This window comes from Triticum aestivum, chromosome 2B (genome assembly GCF_018294505.1).
Source record: "Triticum aestivum cultivar Chinese Spring chromosome 2B, IWGSC CS RefSeq v2.1, whole genome shotgun sequence".
Classification (NCBI taxonomy): domain Eukaryota; kingdom Viridiplantae; phylum Streptophyta; class Magnoliopsida; order Poales; family Poaceae; genus Triticum; species Triticum aestivum.
Genome location: NC_057798.1, coordinates 195657013 through 195663083, shown reverse-complemented (window position 1 = coordinate 195663083; position 6071 = coordinate 195657013).

Sequence of the window (6071 nt, the reverse complement as noted above, 5' to 3'; positions counted from 1 at the left end):
GAGGAACTGGTAGAATCTCTGGTGGACCGCATCAGCGATCTCCCGGACGTCATCCTTGAGGAGATCATCTCGCTTCTCCCCACCAAGGATTGTTGCCGCACACAAGTCCTCTCAACTCGGTGGCGCCCTCTATGGCGCACCGCGCCCCTCAATCTCGACTGTCGTCAGATATTTGTCCTTTCCGAATTTGATCTCCTCAGAGCCATCGTCTCTTCTCACCAGCATGGCCCAGGTCAATGCCTCTGCATCCCGACACGCTACCTGCTAACCATACCCGGCAAGGTGGACGCTTGGCTAACATCCCCTGAATTCAGAAAACTCCAGCAGTTTGAGTTGTAACATTACCACAAAAGTTTCATACCACGAACACACCAAGAATCCGTGCCCACACCATCGTTGTCCATCTCACGGTTTTCCTCCTCTCTCCACACCGCCACCTTCGCCAGGTGCCATCTACCAGACGATCTGGTACAAATGCTTCAAATCCCACTGCTAAAAAAACTTTTGCTTGTGGTGGTTTATCTGTCGGAGGCCTCACTACACAGCATCATGATCTCCAGTTTCCCTGCCCTGGAGCGCTTGCTGATTGTTTTGGGAATAGAAATCTGTATCAGTTGTCTCCAAATAAAGTTGCCTCACCTTAAAAGCATTGGAATTTGTTTTGAAGGACAACAGCTCATCATCGAAGATGCTCCTTCACATGAAAGGTTCCTCCTTGATAATTGTTATACACCTTCACAAATAATTGTCGTCTTTGCACCCAAACTGGATACCTTGGGTGTAATTCATGACCCGTTTAATAATCACAAGGAGTTGGTGTTTGGCTCCTCACTTTTTCAGGTACCGTATATTATCATCTAGACATTTGTAATCATATGTTGCATGTTTCATTTGTGCGCATAAGTTTTATATCATCTTGGAGTACATTTTGGGTACAAACATTATGTTATATGCTCAATGAAGAGTTCGTCCATTGATAGCCTATCAATGCTGCTGGATTCTATCAAGATCATATATATCAGAATATATAGTTTTTGATCTGGACATAATTATTGGCTTGCTGCAATGCTTTCGATCTCTGGAGAATTTATATATAGAGGTGATGATTTCATGCACATTGAAAGCTCGTATATATTGTACTAGAATTAATTGTTCAATTGTCGTTCTTTTGACATATTCTTTTTTCAGACCTTAACTGTTTTCAATCTTCATGTCTACTTAGGCGGAACCACATGGAGAAAAACATATAACCAATCGTGGCGTAATAAGCACCAGGATTTTCTCAGTTCTCATGACATTCTTTTGAGGACAATAACGATGGAACGATATGCATCCAACCAGGCAAACAGAAGCTTTGTCACATTCTTCCTATTGAATGCAAGGTTACTATTGTCCATGAGGCTTAATTTTTAACGCAAGAGATTTCTCATGGACGGACATGTTGAACAGCAAAAAGAAGTTTCAGGTGGACAAATGGGCTTCTAAACGTGCTCGGCTTCTATTTACAACAAGTTGTAGTCATCCTGAAATAATTTTTTTTGCACGGGATGTTGATTTTATGGATCAGACCGATCCATTTGTTTGTGACTGCAAAAAAGAGTGGTTGGGTTAGATGTTACTATCATGTTCAATCTGGGTTTTGTCTAAAAATTTGATGAAAAATTAATCCTTGGGCTTTTTGTACCATTTGTATGCTTGAGTTGCATGTTTTTACCCTCGTACTCCCCTCCACCTGCCACTACACTGCCGCATCTTCCACGGCTGCTGTTTGTTCCCGTTCGAGGCCTTGCCGTTGTTCTCCGCCTTGGTTCGCTTGTTGTGCCCACCGCCGTCTGGCGTTGTCAACACGGTCAACAACCAAGAGGAATCAGGAGATGACTGTACATGGAGAGGCTGACAGTGGGGACCCACCAGGGTCATTGCATTTCGCAAGCAGGTGCCTCGTTATTACAAGCCAAAAAAATACTTCCTCCTAATTGTTTGACAACTAGGTCCCATGCCATTGCCAATGTAGTCAATAAACGAGAAAATTACACAACGAGCGGATAACACCAGGGACCCAACAGCTTGCCCAGTTGTTTTTTAGCTTCAAAGACGGAGCTCAACTGCACGCTGTGCGGGGTCTGTGGCCCGTCTAGCCCACGCTTACGCTTTTATTAAGCACATGACGAGCCCAGTTGATATATTTTTTCTTTCTGAAATTGGCTAGCCCAGTTCTTTTTTTTGGAGAATACCAAAACCGAGGCCTACTTGCTTTTCTCAGCCCTGCTGGGCTGCAAATCTTTCAAGACGAGGAGGGATGTACGTAGTAAGAAATGGGCTTCCCCAGAAAATGGGCTGTAAGTTGTAAGAAATGGGCTGTAAATTTTTAAACCAAAGCCAACTGGCAATTGCATTAAAGTATCATTTTTTCAGGATTTCTCTACTCTCTACTCTTATAAAAACCAAAGCCAACTGGCAATTACATTAAAATATCATCTTTTCTTGCACAAGATAAACTACTCATACAAATGCATCTTCATGTTCCATGCAACGAACGGGCATCTTGCTAGTTAAGATTCTAAATTTCATTCATTTTTTGCGGAGAATTGTTTTTTGAATTTTATTTTGATATAATTTTTTGAAAATTATTTTTAACGTGACTCAAAATTTTGTGATTAAAAGAGTTCGGACCCCACTGAAATATGCAAAATTTCATTGAATCTTTTAGGAGTGCCCAGAATATATGGTCTGTAATGCTAATAAAAAGAATATGGGCTTCAAATATCCTTAAGAATTACCAAATGGGCTGTAAATTATTGAAAATAATGGCTAATGGGTTGTATGCTGTTTTCCACAGATTTGGAGGCTGACTTCTGGGCCTACTAGGTTGACGATGACGCTGTCCTAAAAACAAATTGATGCGTACGCAAGGCTTTGTCAACTTAGTCAACACACAGAAGTGAATGTTGGATGTCCATCCAACGGCCGCTGTGCTTCTTCAATCTCTGATCTTCCTGCTCCAGCCGCCTAAACCAGCGCCGGCAGGACTGCCTTCTCCCTCCTATCGTGGCTGGTTGTGCTGCCACCAGGCCATCCCTCTAACCACCCACACATCCTGTTATTTTCCAGTGACGTCAGCCTCACCCCGTAGCCGACTAGTCAGCGCTCGTTCTCCCCTCAGCGTGGGCATCCGCTACGGTGGCTTCACCGGCTTCGGGTGGTTCTCTTCCTGGGCCTAGCCCTCATCCATCGCGTTTGTGCTTTCGGCGCGGCGAGGTCAACACGGTTAACAAACAACAGCCATCGGAAGAGGCTGACGGTAGGGACCCACACAGGGAAATGCCTCCTTATTACGCGCAAAATAATGATTCCTCCACTTGATAGCTGGGACCCACCGAAAGGGCCTCTGTATTTCACGAAAAAGCCGTTCCCCCCGTTGTCAGCTCGGACCCACCAGAAGTGCCTCCTTATTATGCACAAAAAATGAATACCCCCCTACTAGCTGGGACTCACCTTGGTGGGAGGCTGACTTGTGGGCTTACTAAGTTGACTGGGACAGAGGGCTTTGTCAACTTAGTCAATATGAATGATTCTAGATCCAGTGACTGTACGATGTCCATCCAACGGCCGTAGTGCTTCTTCAACCTCTGGTCTTCGTGCTCCAGCCGCCTAAAGCAGCGCCGGTCGTGCCGCATGCTCCTGCCTCCCGTGGCCGGCTGTGATGCCGCGGAGGCCTCACCGCCCCCTACTACTCCCACCGCTGGCCAGGCCATCTCTCTACTCACCAACACCCCCTGTTATTCTGCGGTGATGGCAGCCTCACACCGCAGCCGATCCAGTGAACCCTCGTACTCCTCTTCGTGTGGGCATCCACTGCCGCGTCTTTCCCGGCTCCGCGTCGTCCCCTTCCTAGGCCTCGCTGTCATCCACCGCCCTGGCGCTCTAGGCGCGGCGTGGTCAATGTGGTCCACGACCGACTTCCATCGGAAGAGTACTGTACGTGGAGAGGCTGACAGATGGGTCCACGGCAGCCGCAAGGAAGTGCCTCCTTATTACGCGCAAAATAATTATTCATCCACCTGACAGCGGGGATCCACCGGACGGACCACTGTATTTCGCGAAAAGAATGATTCGCCCCCTGACTGCTGGGACCCACTAGCTACATCTTCGCACGCAAGGAAGTGCGCCCGGGCAACAAAAAAAATGATTCGCCCCCCTGACTGCTGGGACCCACCAGCTACATCTTCGCACGGAAGGAAGTTCCTGACAGTCATGACCCACCTAGTCGAAGTGTGCGTAGCATTGTCATTCTGGTCGCGAACGTGTACGTACATACTGGTGGATGTAGAGGCGCGCACGTGTCATAGTAGAGGCGCGCATGTAGCATGTACACGTACGTATAACGGCCAGTGTGCAAGAGAGAAAATATGGCCTCGTACGTACATATGGACGGGGTCTCGAACGCTTACTCGCGCATACGTACGGCCAGGGCTCGTGTACATGGCTAGGTCGGAACGGAGAAACAACGTCATCATCGTGTTCATGGGAAGCCAACCGTCTGGGTCGGAACAGAATGCATCGTCATGTTCATCGGGAGGGCTTGGACGGAACAGGCGATGGAAATGAGGCCTGGCGTACTGCAGAATGGAGGAAACGGCCTTGTGTTCGACCAGCCACGCTCGAAACGGGATCCTGTTCATCGGGAGGGGTCTGGTGTACCGCAAAACGGAGGAAACGGACTTTTGTTGGACCTCCTACGGTTGAAACGGGGTCATGTTGATCGGGAGGGGTGTGGCATACCGCAAAATGGACGAAACAGACTTGTGTTGGAGCGCTACGGTCGAAACAGGGGTCCTGTTCATCGGGAGGGGTGTGGCGTACCGCAAAACGGGACTCCACGGGATACTGTTCATCTCCACCGTCGACCTCCTCTAGCATCCACGGGCTACTGTTCATCCACCGTCGACCTCCTCCAGCCTCCACCTGCGACTGTTCATCCACGGGCTCCTGTTCATCCAGCCTCCACCGCGCGCTACTCCACCGGCTACTGTTCAACCACCCCTCTCCATGGGCTCCTGTTCAACCACCCCTCCACGGGCTACTGTTCATCCACCCCTCCACCGTATACTATTCATCCAGCCCTCCACGGGTCGTCCTGTTCATCCAGCCCTCCACAGGGTCCTGTTCATCCAGCCCCAACCAGCTCGATCGATCGGGGTCCTATTCATCCAGAGGCAACGCCACGGGGTCCTGTTCATCCACCCCCACCGCTCACTGTTCATCCAACCCCTCCCCCCCGCAATGCTCACTATTCATCCAGAGGCAGCATCGATCGGCTTCAGTTAGCAGCAGTAGCAAAGGAATCGCTCGATCGGGTTCAGTTAACAGCCATCGATCGATCGCTCGGGTTCAGTAATGCGTAGCCTGCACTACAATCGCTCGGTTTTAGTTAGAGCCCAACGCCTCACTCGGGGTCAGTTAGAGCCCAACGCCTCGCACACGCACGTACGTGTACGAGAGAAATGCGCATTGCTCGGCCCCCGACCACCCACCATAACTGGGAACTCACCAAAATTTTCCTCGCCCTCGCTTCTACCATGGTTTTTTCTGTCATGGATGGCCCAAAGAATGTCATGCAGCTGCGTCTCCAGCCCGCCCACGACGAAAATCCCATTTTCTATCATGATTTTTGGTCACAGAAGTAGGAGCCCACCACATCTATGATGATATCGGGTTTTGTCACAATTATCGTCATAGAAGTGTCATAAGTATGACAGAAAAAAATCGTTCGGCCCAAAATGTCACGGATGTGTCTTTTTTTTGTAGTGAAGGCTTGATCGCTCCTGCAATCATCTCCAACAATGCAGTCCAGGGTGAAGTTTTTCTCCCCGAACAGATTTTCGTATTCGGCGGCTTCGCACTATGGGACAACTCGCTTGGTCATCTGGAGCACATCAACAACTAGGCCCCTGGCCATCAGGTCAGGTTTGGAAGCTTGAACTACACCGCCGACATTCGCAGGGACTTGATCTTCGACGGATTCGGGCCCATGACAGCTGCGCCCTGCCACCACGATGAACATGACCTAA